Source organism: Lynx canadensis, chromosome C1 (assembly GCF_007474595.2).
Source record: "Lynx canadensis isolate LIC74 chromosome C1, mLynCan4.pri.v2, whole genome shotgun sequence".
Taxonomy (NCBI): domain Eukaryota; kingdom Metazoa; phylum Chordata; class Mammalia; order Carnivora; family Felidae; genus Lynx; species Lynx canadensis.
In genome coordinates, this window is record NC_044310.1 from 35,496,926 (window position 1) to 35,512,140 (window position 15,215).

Consider the following 15,215-nt stretch of genomic DNA (forward strand, 5'->3'; position numbering starts at 1 on the left):
TCTTCTTACATAAAATAACAGTAATAGTGGCTATATCTCAGAGGGTTGTCATAAGGATGAAAAAAGAAAATACATGTAACACAATATTCAAGAAATATTAACTATTTCTTTAATGAGTACATCTGATTTTATAATCAGAAACAAGCTTATTTTTAAATGTCATAAATAAAGGGTCCTTGATACTGCCAACTACAATAAATTATTGGTTTAAAAAGATGAAATATTTTCTTATCCAAAATTTTAGCTAACTTATCAGGTAATATGTCTATTGTTTTATTTGTATTTCTAAAAGTCCAGTGCTCAATTCTGTTCTTTCTGGGTGTACCAGAAATACACGTTTGACTGACTAGTTAATCTGAATGGAAAATAAATTGTTGAACAAATTAGTTACAGAGTCAAAGGATAACTATGCAAGAGGTCTTATAATTTATAATTAATCAATGCAAAAGCATTCGCAAGGCAAGAGCTTATTGCATATAAGCTCTAAAATACATTTTAAAAATCTATTAAAAAAAATTTTTAGGGGGCGCCTGGGTGGCTCAGTTAAGCATCTGACTTCGGCTCAGGTCATGATCTCACATATCCAATGAACTCAAGCCCCACTTCTGGTGAGTCCCACTTATCTCTCTCTCTCTGCCTCTCACTTACTTGCACTCTCTCTGTCTCTGTCTTTCTCTCTCTCTCTCTCAAAAAATAAGTAAATAAATGAAATGAAAAAAAATTGTTAATGTTTATTTAATGTTTACTGACTTAATGTTTATTAATGAGAGAGTGCATGCAGGCATGGGAGGGGCAGAGAGAGAGGGGAACAGAGTATCCAAAGCTCTGCACCAACAGCAGGGAGCCCAATGCGGGACATGAACCCACATACCATGAGATCATGACCTGAGTGGAATGCTTAACCTACTGAGTCACCCAGGCACCCCTAAATAAAATAATTTTTTAAGTTTATTTATTTTGAGAGAGAGAGAGTGTGTGTGTGTGCACATGTGCAGGCATGCACACGCTAAATGGGGAGGGACAGAAAGAGAGAACCTAAGCAGGCTCTGCAATGTCAGCTCCGAGCTGGTGCAGAGCCTGATGTGGGGCTTGAACTCACAAACCTGAGAAATCATGACCTGAGCCAAAATCAAGAGTCTGATGCTTAACCAAATGAGCCACCCAGGCTCCCTTAAAAGAAATTTTTAAAAGAAAATTCACCTCTACTTCACTTTTTAAATGGCATAAAACATGCTTCATTTTCCCCCATTCAATCAGTCAGTATCTATAGTGTCTTTTAATATGAGGTACTGCTGGGAAATCACAGATATGCAGATGAGTAAAATACTATCCCTATAATAACCAGCAACTAATTTGTTTTATGAAGCACTTTCATCTCATTTGAACCTTGCAACACCCTGAAACATTCTTGTTATCTTTTTTTTTTTTTTAATTTTTTTTTCAACGTTTATTTATTTTTGGGACAGAGAGAGACAGAGCATGAACAGGGGAGGGGCAGAGAGAGAGGGAGACACAGAATCGGAAACAGGCTCCAGGCTCTGAGCCATCAGCCCAGAGCCTGACGCGGGGCTCGAACTCCTGGACCGCGAGATCGTGACCTGGCTGAAGTCGGACGCTTAACCGACTGCGCCACCCAGGCGGCCCTTTTTTTTTTTTTAATAAACAAGGAAATCAAGCCTAGAGAATTTAAATAATTTGCCTATGGTTACTCAACTAGTAATAGTGGGGCCTGACATTTTATCTGAGCATTTTGACCCCAAAGCCTGGGTTCCTTCTACTCTGGAAGCTTACATTTACATAGAGAAACCAAAGCAAAAATAACTTCAATACATGGCAGAATGTGTAGTAAGAGAGGTACATACACAGACACAGATATACAGACAAACACAAAAACTATTCAGGAGAAGAAGATCAATGGAGGGGAACATTATGACCAAATTTGGCGAGGAGAGGGGAGCAAGCACTGGCAAAGAAAGAATCAGAAAAGGTTTTATGGAGAAATAAGTGGACTTTGAGCCAAGTCCTGAAGGGAGAGAAGATTTCTATACAGGATAAAGGGGAAGAGTACATCCTAGGATGAAGAAATATGAATAAGGAGGAAAAAAAAAAAAACAAAACATAGACCGTGTTTCGTAAACACATGAAAACCAGTTTGTTTGAATAACAAAGTATTCATTAAAGAAGAGGAGACCTAGCAGAAAAAAGGCAAGATGATGTTAGAGCACAGAGGACTACAATACCAAGCTAAAAGTTTATCCTGGATTCCATGTTTTAACCCTAGCTGTATTTCAGAATAACCTATGAACTTATTTTTTTATATATAAAGTTTATTTATTTAGTTAGGGAGAGAGTACACGAGCCGGGCAGGGGAAGAGAGAGAGGAGAGATAGAGAATACCAAGCAGGTTCTGCACTGTCAGTGCAGAGCCCAATGCAGGACTCAAACAAAACTGCAAGATAATGATCTGAAGTGAAACCAAGAGTCAGACGCTTAACTGACTGAACCACCCAGGCACCCCCTATGGAGTATATTAATTTATTTTTAAATACAGGTGCCTAGGCCTCCGCCAAGACTTTAATTCAGTGGGTCTTGTGTGAGGTTCTGGCATCTGCACTTTCTAAAAAGCTCCTAAGCAATTCTGGTAAGCAACTAAGGTTATAAAACTACACTGTAGGGGCATCAGGGTGGCTCAGTTAAGCATCTGACTGTTGGTTTTGGCTGGGGTCATGATCTCACATTTCGTGGGTTCAAGCTCCATGTTGGGCTCTGCACTGATAATGTGGAACCTGGTTGGGATTCTCTCTCTCTCTCTCTCTCTCTCTCTCTCTCTCTCTCTCTCTCTCAAAAATAAATAAATAAAAATTTAAAAAAACTATACTGTAATCAATGAAGAAATCACTGAAGGTTTTGAGCCAGAAAATGCCACTGATTATTCATTTATTCATTCAATCAACAAATATGATAAGCAGCTATCATTTGTCAGGCACTATGCTAGGAATCAACTGGTATCAGTGTAAACAAAATGGTCCTTGCCATTAAGGAATTTATAATCTACAAATGCAAACAGTGAATAAAAATCAATGATAAGTATTATTGTAATATGGAAGCATATAGGAGAGATACCTAACCTTATGAGATCAGAAAAGACTTCTGAGAGAAAATAATATATGTAACCTGGATTCTGAAGGTTAAGTAGGAGTTGGCTAGGCCAATGGGAGATGGAGAGGTTGTGTTATAGGCAGAGGGAAGAACTAGTACAGAGGATCAGAGGTGGAAAGGGTCATGTCCCATTTGAGGTTAATAACTGTGGTGCATAACTGAGACAGGAGCAAAGAGGTCAGAGAAGTGAGCAGTGAGGACACACAGACAAGCAGAAGTAGGATTAGATGTTTTGACTTGACCCTGAGGGCAATGAAGAGCTATAGAAGGGTTTATGCAGGGAGAAACAAAATTAGATTTGTATTAAACATGGTGTTTATGTCCATCAAATGGATGAATGGGTAAGTAAAATATGGTATACATTTACAATGGAATATTTTTCATCCTTAAAAAGGAAGAAAATCCCGTCACACGTTACAACATTGATGAACCTTTAGGACATTATGCTAAGTGAAATAAGCCCGTCACAAAAAGACAAATGCTATATGAGTCCACTTCTATGAGGTACCTGGAGCAGTCAAAATCACAGAAACAGAAAGTAGAAGATGAAAAAGATCTGGAGATCTGTTGCACAATAATGTAAACATATTTAATACTATTGAACTGTACGCTTAAAAATGGCTAAGATGGTTAAAAAACAGATTTGTATTTTAGAAGGACCACTCGGCTGGCAACATGGACAGTATGGATTTTAGGTGAGGAAGAAGACTGATAGACTAGTCAGGTTACTGCAAGATGATGGCAGAGGAACTGGTGTAAAGTGAATGGATTCAAGATAGTAAGAAGATAAAGTGGACAGGACATTGTGATTGATAAGACATAGAAAATGGGAAAGGTCAGGGATGAAGGAAAAGAGAACTATCAGCTAAGATAGTAGAAAAGCTAAGCACTATATTAATACTTTTACAAATCATTACTTAAACATTTATGAAGCAGCTACTTGTGCCATGCACCAGAAGGCTTTAGGCAATTGTTCTGCCACCTTCATAGACCAGCTTCTCTTTTTCGAAGTTCAGCTAAACTGGCCTTTGACACAAAGTGTCTGCTTAGTAATTATTTGTTGAGTAGAAAATAAATATAATCAAAAATAAATAAATAAATAAGCAAACAAGCGTAAGCAATTACTACAGGAAAGTGAAATGTGCTAAAATGAGCATGTTGAGGACAGAAATGCTTATGATTCACTTTGGAAATTGTTGATCTAAGAATTTACTATATAGGCAAATAATGGTGACCGTGATAGCAAGAAAAGACCAACATAAAGAACAAGTAAACATAGAAAATGCAGATAGTGGGGGCGCCTGGGTGGCTCAGTCCGTTAAGACTGCGACTTCAGCTCAGGTCATGATCTCACAGTACTTGAGTTCGAGCCCCATGTAGGGCTCTGTGCTGACAGCTGGGAGCCTGGAGCCTGCTTCAGATTCTGTGTCTCCCTCTCTCTCTGCCCCTCCCCCGCTCATGCTCTGTCTCTCTCTCTCTCTGTCAAAAAATAAATAAACATAAAAAAAATTTTTTTAAAAGAAAGTGCAGATAGTGATGATGTTTCAGGTGTAGGAATGCTGAAATGGAGTACCAGGAATGTATGAGAGGTATATTGGGAAACCACCCTCCTTCCACTGTCTTCATTCTTGCTACAGTATCCAAAGTAGGAACAGCTCTCAAGTGCCTACATAGACCCACCTGTGAATGATACCACTTATCAAATTAAGAAAAGTACACTTGTCAAAACTTCTGTTAAAAACTGGTTTAGCCTAAACTCAAAAAGAGCTCTATGAATTCAGTTGCCACACTAGTCTCACAGTCATGGAGAGGATCAGGAGAAAGATTAGCTAGAAATCCCCTAAAGCACTTTTCTAAATCCTCCAGCTGTCTTATCACTACCAACACTGAGAAAAGATTCATCAAATGGATGGCCAAAACAACCTTGAAAGAGGCAAATGTCTTTGTGCAAACAGACTAACTGCTGTAAATCCAAGTGTTGGGAAGCAGTATTCATTCATTCATCCATTTATCCATTTGCTCAACTAGTATTTATTGCATGCCTTTATGTGCCAGTTGCTGACGATTCAGTAGTGAATAAAATAACCAAACCCAAGGAGCTTAAAGTCTGGTAAACACAGGATTACAGTGAGCCAGAACTTGATTCAAATTCCAGCTCCACTACTCAGCTAAAGAGATCTTAAATTCTCTGCCCTCCTCTCTCTCTCCCTCTCTCTCTCTCTCTATAGATAGATAGATAGATAGATAGATAGATATGGATAGATAGATATCTATTATATATAATAGATATTATATATCTATTATAGATATATATATCTATTATATCTATATATCTATATAGATATCTATATATATAGATATATATCTATATATCTATTATATATCTATTATATATTATATATAATAGATATCTATCCATAGATATCCATAGATAGATATCTATTATATATAATAGATATATATGGTAAAAAAAAAAGGGGGTGCTTGGCTGACTCAGTCAGTGGAGCACACAACTCTTGATCATGGGGTCATGAGTTTGAGGCCCATGCTGGGTGTAGAGAAAAGAAAAAAAAAAGAAAAGAAAAGGAGAGGAGAGGAGAGGAGAAAGAAAGACAACTTAATTAATAATATTTTCATTATTATTACCCAAGAAGTAATACAACAGTTGAAAAATGCCTCCTTCCAAATCAGTGGAATGTTTTCTAGTGAAAAAGCTAATAAACAGGAACTGAACAAGTAAGGTATCACTCAGAGTACTCCTTGGAATCCCTGTGCTCTATAAAGTTATCTCCACTTGGATGTCCAATAAATATTTCAAACTCAATCTATTCAAAACTGACATCTCAGGGTGCCTGGGTGGCTCAGTCAGTTAAGCATCCAGCTCTTGACTTCAGCTCAGGTCATAATCTCATGGTTAGTGGGTTCAAGCCCCGCATCAGATTCTGCACTAACAGTACGGAGCTGGCTTGGGATTCTGTCTCCCTCTCTCTCTCTGCCTCTCCCCTGCTAACTCTTCTCTATATCTCAAAAATAAATAAAAATAAACTTAAAAAAAAAAAAACCTGACCTCTCAGTCATCTTCCATCTTGTATCCTATAGTCTTCCCCATCTCCATTAATAGAAACTCTATCCAAAGTTTTTGTTTTTGTTCTGACCAAAAATCTCAGAGCTATCCTTGAGTCCCTTTATCTTCTCACAGCCCATACCCAACGCATCAGGAAAGCCTCGTTTACTCTCAAAATAGATCCAGAATCAACAGAAGCACAGCTACTGCTACAACTACAACTCTGGTCCAAGTTACCATCATCTCTCACCCTTTCTGCATAGCCTTTATTTCTTGTACAGACTCTATTGCAATTGTCACTTAACTAGTCTTCCTGCTTTCACCCTTGCCTCCTTTTCAGTCTATTCACCTCACAGTAGCCAGAGTGATCTTTTTAAAAGATAAGTCACATAATGTCATACCTCTACTCAAAAACCCCAAAGGCTTCACAATTCCTGAGTAAAAGCTGAAGTTCTTACAATGGTCTATAAGACCATGTGATCTGATCCCACATTTCCTCTCTGACTCACATCTACTATACTTTTCACTTTCTCCTCTGCAGCCATATCACCTTCCTTGGAGTTCTTCAACCATACCAGGCACATTTCTGCCTCCATGTCTTTGCCCTTGTTGTTCCCACTTCCTAGAACACTCTTTCCCCAGATGTTCATGTAGCTAATTCCCTTAATTCCTTAATTTTTGTTTCTTCTGTGAGACCTCCCCTGTCCATATAGTGAAACTGCAAACACACCCACAGCACTTAAACCATATATATTCCAATTTGTTTTCCTGTTTAGTCTAACTCCTCTACCCACCCCCTACTGATTACAATATAAATTCCATGAGGGAAAAGATTATTTTTTGTTCATTATTACATTCCCAATACCTGGAATAGTGCTAGATACATAGTAGGAGCCCAATAAACATTTTTAGAATGAGTAAATGAGCCAGAAACAAGTTAGCAAGTCAGGGGAAAACTGCCTTAAGAATAAAGTAAACTAAATGAACTCTTCTATTATTTGTGGGTTAGACTGCCAACCTCAAATTCTTGTTTTTCAAATGTCATAGGGAGTTACCAAAAATAAGGGCAGAAAACATGAGCCACAATTTATTTACAGATTTTTTATTACTAAATGACCAAACCAAAAAACTTTAATAAAAGTTACCTTTTTCAAAAGTAAAGATGCCAACACGTATTTACAGAAATGCTTTTAGCTATTTTTACAAGTATAAATGAAATAAACTTCTGGTTATGAAAGAACTTGAGATGTGGCATTTCATACTATTTGTGACCTTGGGCTCTTTCCACTCGGGCTAATTCAGCTTTCTCAGAGTTGGGTCTACACTAAACAATCTACTCTAAACACATCCTAAACATATACTATGAGCCTAGTCACACAAAGCATTATCATTGACCCTATTTAGGAGACTGAGGTCCATTAGAGAGCCTGGGATTTGACATAACTTGGAAAGTGGGAGGGAGAAGAGATATAAGGGCATCCCAGGTCCTAGAAGGCACATCTAAGGCCAGCAGGTGTAGAAGACAGCAGAAGACCCACCTAACTAAAGGGAGAGCTATGTATTCTGAAATAAAATAGTCTAGAATGCTACACAGAAGTTTTAAAACAGAAGCATCACATTATCAAAGTATGCCTAATGGATTATTTGAGTACTGATATGCCAAACTGAAGCAAAGAAAGACTAGAGACAGGAAAAACAGCCACAAAGTCTTTGTAGGAATCAAGGCATGGAATAACATCATGGCAAGAATGCAGAGAAAGGAGAATCAGACATCACAAAGAAAGTAAGAGGATTGGGAACTGATTAAATTCAAGAGATGAGAAAATGTAAAAACTAATTCTGTAGTTTTCTTTTCGAGGAATAAGTATTCTAACAATAGAAAATGGTAAGATTGAAGAATGACCTAACAGAGCTATGTTCTATTTGAAATACTAGTAACATAATTGAATGGAAAACAGGAGATGACAGAAAAAAAGAATATGAAGTATAACAAGTAACAACTCTCAAAATATATGGATATCTAAGAGTTAACAGCATGGAATAATGGCTGGATATTTAAAAAGAGCTTTTGGGGTACCTGAGTGACTCAGTTGGTTGAGCATCTGACTTTGGCTCAGGTCATGATCTCACAGTTTGTGGATTCAAGCCCTGAGTTGGGCTCTGTGCTGACAGTGCGGAGCCTGCTTGGGGTTCTCTCTCTCTCTCTCTCTCTCTCTCTCTCTCTCTCTCTCTGCCCCTCCCCTGCTTGAGCTCTCTCTCTTTCAAAAATAAACATTTAAAAAAAAAAAAAAAAGCAAAGAGGTTAGAGTGGAAGAGAGCCAAAGCATAAGAGACTCTTAAAAACTGAGAACAAACTGAGGGTTGATGGGGGGTGGGAGGGAGGAGAGGGTGGGTGATGGGTATTGAGGAGGGCACCTTTTGGGATGAGCACTGGGTGTTGTATGGAAACCAATTTGACAATAAACTTCATATATTGGGGAAAAAAAATCCTAAAAAAAAAAAAAAAGCTTTTAAGGAAGGACATAGTAAGAAATTTCTTACTACCCCAGTCACTAAACACTGAGTCCCTGAAAGACATTGCAGTGGAATAAAAATGGTCAGTGAGATGTAGAGTCTGATAATTCCCCTCCCTATGAATCAGATCTGACCAACAGAATGCAGCTTAAGTGACATTCTGGAACTTCCAAAGGTATGTCATAAGAAATCTTTCAGTTTTCACTTGGGTGGCTTATACCTCTCGCCAGTCACCACATAAAAAGTCTATCTTGAGATCGCCAAGCTGTGGGAAGCTCAAGCCATATGGAGATGACCCAGAGAATGAGACACCATGTAGTGAAAGACAGGGGCCAAAACACCTTCATTCACTGTGGCACCAGGCATACGAATGAAGCAGCCATCCTGGAAGTGGGTCCTCTAGCTGATACATGAGCATCAGAGACCTAGCAAAGCTCTTCCAAATTCCTGACCTACAAAATCATAAGCAAAATAAAATGGTTGTTTTAAATTACTGAGTTTTAGGGTAGTTTGTTATACATCAATAAATAGGGAAATAGGTTTATTTTTTTATCTTGATAAGTCCCGAGCCTAGCAGAATACCTAGCCTACAGCAAATTCACTCCAAATGTTATGTGTAAAGTGAACCTCTTTCTTCCCTTGCAGTTCACATCCTGTCATTTCTTCTACACCCATCATTCCTTTAGAAGTCCTGGGTCACAGGGGCAATCATTGTTGGCACATCTGGAATGTTCTCTTAACTATCATGTAGTAGTAAAGGCCCCCCCACAAAGCCACCCCAAGCTTGAAAGATAGGCATGGCTATGCTGCCAAAGTTAACCCAAGGCAGGCACCAGACAATATCGCATCTGGCTCAAGGTAAATAAGGCCAACATAATACTCTGTACTGGGCTACACAGAAACAAAAAAGAAAGAAGCAGACACAACTAATAGCAATATCACTGCACACCAAGAAACTGGAATCGGGGTCTGGCTGCTCATTTTTATAAATAATACATGAGTTTGGTCACTGAACCGACAGAGTTTCCTTTCATTGTAAGCTCTCTGATTATATAAGGCTTCTTATAAGTCTGACAAGAAACAACACATATCAACCCACATAAACAAGGAATTTTCTTTTTTTTTTTTTTTAAATTTTTTTTTTCAACGTTTATTTATTTTTGGGACAGAGAGAGACAGAGCATGAACGGGGGAGGGGCAGAGAGAGAGGGAGACACAGAATCGGAAACAGGCTCCAGGCTCTGAGCCATCAGCCCAGAGCCCGACGCGGGGCTCAAACTCACAGACCGCGAGATCGTGACCTGGCTGAAGTCGGACGCTTAACCGACTGCGCCACCCAGGCGCCCCGACAAGGAATTTTCAAAGTAACTATTCTTTTAAAAAGAAAGAAGGTGTACAATGGGGGTGGAAATGGTGAGTGAGAAGAGGATGAGGGCTATGTGAATAAAAAGTTCTTTTCAGCCGCCTGCAGGGCTGATCCATTCCCTCGTGAGCTAAGAGTGTTTCTTCTTTTTTTTTCCTAATGTTTATTTTATTTTTGAGACAGAGAGCACAAGCAGGAAGGGCAGAGAATGGGGGAACAGAGGAACTGAAGCAAGCGGGCTCTCTACTGACAGCAGAGAACCCGGGGCAGGGCTGGAACTCACAAATTGTCAGATCATGACCTGAGCCAAAGTCGGACTTTTTTTTTTTTTTTTAACATTTATTTATTTTTGAGACAGAGAGAGACAGAGCATGAATGGGGGAGGGTCAGAGAGAGAGGGAGACACAGAATCCGAAACAAGCTCCAGGTTCTGAGCTGTCAGCACAGAGCCCGACTCGAGGCTCAAACTCACAGACCGCAAGATCATGACCTGAGCCAAAGTCGGGCACCAGCTGACTGAGCCACCCAGGCGCCCCTTAAATTTTTTTTTTTAACGTTTATTTATTTTTGCAAAGTCGGACATTTAACCAACAGAGCCACCTAGGTGCCCCTGGGGTCTTTTTTTTTTTAATTTTTAAAAATGTTTTTATTTATTTTTGAAGGAGAGAGAGACAGAGCATGAGCAGGGGAGGAGCAGAGAGAGAAGGAGACATAGAATTTGAAGCAGGCTCCAGGCTCTAAGCTGTCAGCATAGAGCCCGATGCGGGGCTCAAACTCACGAACTGGGAGATCATGACCTGAGCCAAAGTCGGGAGCTTAACCGACTGAGCCACCCAGGCGCCCCTGGAATGTTTCTTTCAGTACCAAGTATCTGCCTGAGGTCACTTTGCTATAAAGAGAATGAATCACCTCACTAGGTCAAGTAATTGCCAAGTGGTTCTTACTGGCACAGTGGGGAGAAAAAGCATAATTTCTCCTAGAAAAGGCAAGAGAGACCCCAAAATATCTGCCAAGCAATTCTTTTCTTTTGCTGACTCTTTTGACCAGAGAGTACTGTCACTTGAGATCCCTACCCGACAATCTTATATTCCACTCATTCCCAAATTTCCAATCTTCTAGGCACTGAAAGGTCCTGCACAAAGAAGCCCCTTAGACTGTTTGATTATGAGGATATTTCTCTCTTTGTGCCTTTCTTAACAAGCTTAAGAAGAAGGCATTATGAGATGACACATACTCTGTCTGGAAGAATCTCTCTCTTGTCTGTCTTTGACAATCTCCCACACCTCCATCTTGGATATGGAAGAGAAAACATACAGCATGTAAGTTGGTGGCAGCTACTTTTTGAGTAGAATGACATCCAACTTTAGGATGAAGTTGACAATATAAAGACAGAGTGAAGAGACAGAAAGACGTGGGGCCTCTAAATAACATTTAGCTGCTGAATTAAACCAACCCTTAACCTAATAAAACTGCTGGAATTCCAGTTATATGAGTCATTTTGTTGTTTAAGGCTTTGTGACTATTTTCCATTACTTGCCAACCAAACACATTCTAATATATCCAATAACCAGGAAATATCTTTACCAAATAACAAAAAAATATATAAATAGAATCAAATTCTACAAATACTATACATGCTACACATACAAGAACATGTGGGGAATATGCATAAGTGCTTAGCACTGTGGGGAATAGATAAGTGAATTAAGGACAGTGTGTTAAAATGGAATGGGTATAGGCTTTGAAGTCAAATGAATCTGGATCCAAATCCTACTTTGGGAATTCATTTAATTTCTCTAAGCCTAGTTTTCTCATCTATAAAATGGAGAAAATATGACTACAGAATTGTGAATTATACCTAATATATAAAGCATTTTTTTTAAATGAGAGAAAGTCTTTACCCTCAATTAGAGTAGAAAAGACAAATAATTATGATCTGCTAATTGGGATATTTATCAGGTATGGGAAAGTGCAACAGTGGTTCCAGTTCTTCACCCTTTATGGAATCTATGCCCTCTGACATATAACTTTGCAGTATGCTCCCAATGTGGACTCAGGCATGTGACTTGTTTTGTCCAATGGGGATGTTGGCCAAGCAAACTTGAATATAGGCAGAATCATGAAAAGCACTTATGCAAATGGCTGGCATACTCTTGCTATTCTGGTATCATCATGTCCAGGCTAGTCCACTGGTCCCAGAAGAAGGATGAGAAGCAGCTAGAGCAAAGCGGTCCCAGCAAAGCCCAACCTAGATCAGACTACCGGATGACCTGACAGATGCATGAATGAGCCCAAGTGAGACTAGCAGAAGTGCTCAACTTGCAGATGTACAAGAAATAAATGTTTATTGTTGTATTCTTTTGAGGTTTTATGGTTGGACATTATATAGCAATAGTTAACTAATAATACAAAGGGTTATATTTTCTGTCTTTAAAAATTGAAGATTTCCACTTCCTTGATACTCATGACCAAATGAAAGACAATGTTAGGTCTCCTGAGTCAAAGAAATACTTATGGAACACTCCTATTTGATACATGAAATTTAAAAGGTTCTGTTTGATCTTTTACCAAACTGTTTTCTCTATAACAAACAACTCGTTTGCTTAAAAACTCAGAAGTCTATACTTACTACAGGTAAAACTACCGGTGGTAGTTAGTAGTACCTAACTGTCTGATTGTTCCAAGTTCAGTTAATGTCTACAATTAAAAACAACACTCACAGAAATGGTTAAAGCCTAAAAAAGTCCAGATCACTACTGTATACGAGAAGTACTCTTCCTAATAATATCAACACTTTACAGGCACTAACAAGAGCTATGTTTGTCTACTGTAATTATTGAAAAATTATTTTAAGAGAAATAAAGAATGGTGTTCACATTATTGTAAAGAGCAGGCATTCCACCAATCAAGAGTTCCATCCAAGTTCCCAATGCTGTGCTAGATGTTAGTAGTAATTTATTTTTATAATCCTTAGTGAAACCAAAAGTGTGCTGCCAAATTCAATTCTAAGACAAACATGTGAGTCCTCAGATATCTATGCCATAACGGCCCTTGGGGATCCCCTTCTGAAAATAACCAGTAACATTTGGATATTTGGCCTAAATGACCATCAGCCTATTAACATCACAATAAAAATTATAAGTTATGCCAATATCTGATTAATGATACTGGAAATATACACTTTTTCACAAAGCAGGCACTGTATGTTGTATATGGCTATAACAAGCTAACAAACACAGAGAATATTACTTAAGTGCAACATGGCCAAAAGAATGCTGCATTAAGAGCATTCATTTCTGCCATTTCGACTACACTCCACTTCTAAATTTACAACTTGATCACAGATTTTTCTTTTAATGTTTATTTAGTTTTAGAGAGAGAGAGAGACAGAGAGAGAGAGAGAGAGTGCGAGTGGGGCAGGGGCAAAGAGAGAGGGAGACACAGAATCCGAAGCAGGCTCCAGGCTCTGAGCTGTCAGTGCAGAGCCCGATGTGGGGCTCAAACTCGCAAACTGCAAGATCATGACCTGAGCCTAAGTTGGATGCTTAACTGACTAAGCCACCCAGGCGCTCCATGATCACAGATTTTAAACCATGTTCTTTGTCAGAAAAACCAACATACAAGCCCTTCCAGTAAACTGACATTTCAGAGAACAATGATACAAACATGGAGTACAACAAATACTTTAACAATTATTAGTGTCAGAGCTCTGGCAGAAAGCTTGAGAGAAGGAGAGAGTTTTGTCTTTGAAGAATTTATAGACTCACTTCTGAGAAAAGAAATACACAGAAAATGTTTTTGATCTGAAATGCTGGTTATGGGCGGGTTCATTTGTAAAAATTTAGTGAGCTGTACACATTTCATACGTTATAACATTTCTGTTATGCCACACTTCAATAAAAAGGGTTTTTTTTTAAGTTTATTTATTTTTGAGAGAGAGAGAAAGTGCAAGTCGGAGAGGGGCAGACAATGAGGGAAAAAGAGAATCCCAAGTAAGCTGTACGCTGTCAGCGTGGAGCATGATGTGGGGCTTGAATCCACAAGCCATGAGATCATGACCTGAGCTGAAGTCAGACACTTAACCCACTCAGCCATCCAGGCGTACCCAATAAAAAGTTTCTAAAATTTTTAATAACATTAACCACAGAATTGAACTAAGTATCAAATGAAAAATATTGACAATTTAAGGAGTTTGGGAGGGACCAGTCATTGCTAATAATAAAAGCTGTAACAGTTAAAATGTACTAAGCAATTACTATATGCCAGCCACTGTGCTAAATAAGCATTTTATATTTCATCCTCACAAAATCCCTGTGAGGTCATCTTCTTATCAGTAGGATCTGCTACAATTACTGACTCCCTCCTTCTTGAAACTCCTTCCTTTCCATTCCAGGCCAATACACGCTCGTGGTTTCTCTTCCTACCTCACTAACCACTCCCTCTCAAAATGTCTTCTCCTCAGACTTTTAAAATTAAATACTTTAGGATTCAGCTATTGGTCCTCTTTTCTATCTAGACTCCCTGGAACAGATACTATTATTTTTTTTTATTCCCATTTTACAGACAACACCACTGAGACACAGAGAAATTCAAACCTAGGCAATCAAGACTTCAGAGTCCATGCTCTTAACCACCTCATTATTCTGCCTTCTTTGGCCTTCCATATGAGAGGCAGGACAGAACTATACACATTCCACATTCTGGTGCCCTCAGTAACTGAGAAAAGAGACACAGAGTGAGGTACATGGGACCTTCCTTTATCAGATATTAGGGACAAGTATAGGGCATCAAGCCAGCAGGAAACCAATACTTGCAAATTCTGTTAAACAATTTTCCTTCCTAAGTTTCTTCACTTTGTATTTTGATACTTACTTCCTAAGGAGGAATGTGAATACATTCTAGAACATAGACTCTTAAATCTAGATGCTCATTTGAATAATCTTGGGGAGCTTTAAGAACACATATGGGCCCTATGAAGACCTACAAAGCCTAGAAGATTCCAGGAAGCTGTGTTTCTGAGAAGGATCCAAGTAAATTCTGAGTTGATAGGTCAGTACCTAAGTTTAGGAAGCCTTTGTTCTAGAGAGGATTCTCTGGTCCTCAGAGGCTAAGTAG

General features: G+C 38.8%; 1 protein-coding gene across 1 annotated transcript in view; it reads right to left on the reverse strand.

Moving 5' to 3' along the window:
* Positions 1 to 15,215, reverse strand: part of TESK2 (testis associated actin remodelling kinase 2) — a 135,736-nt gene that overhangs the window by 24,560 nt on the left and 95,961 nt on the right. The gene's annotated exons all lie outside the window — the stretch shown is intronic.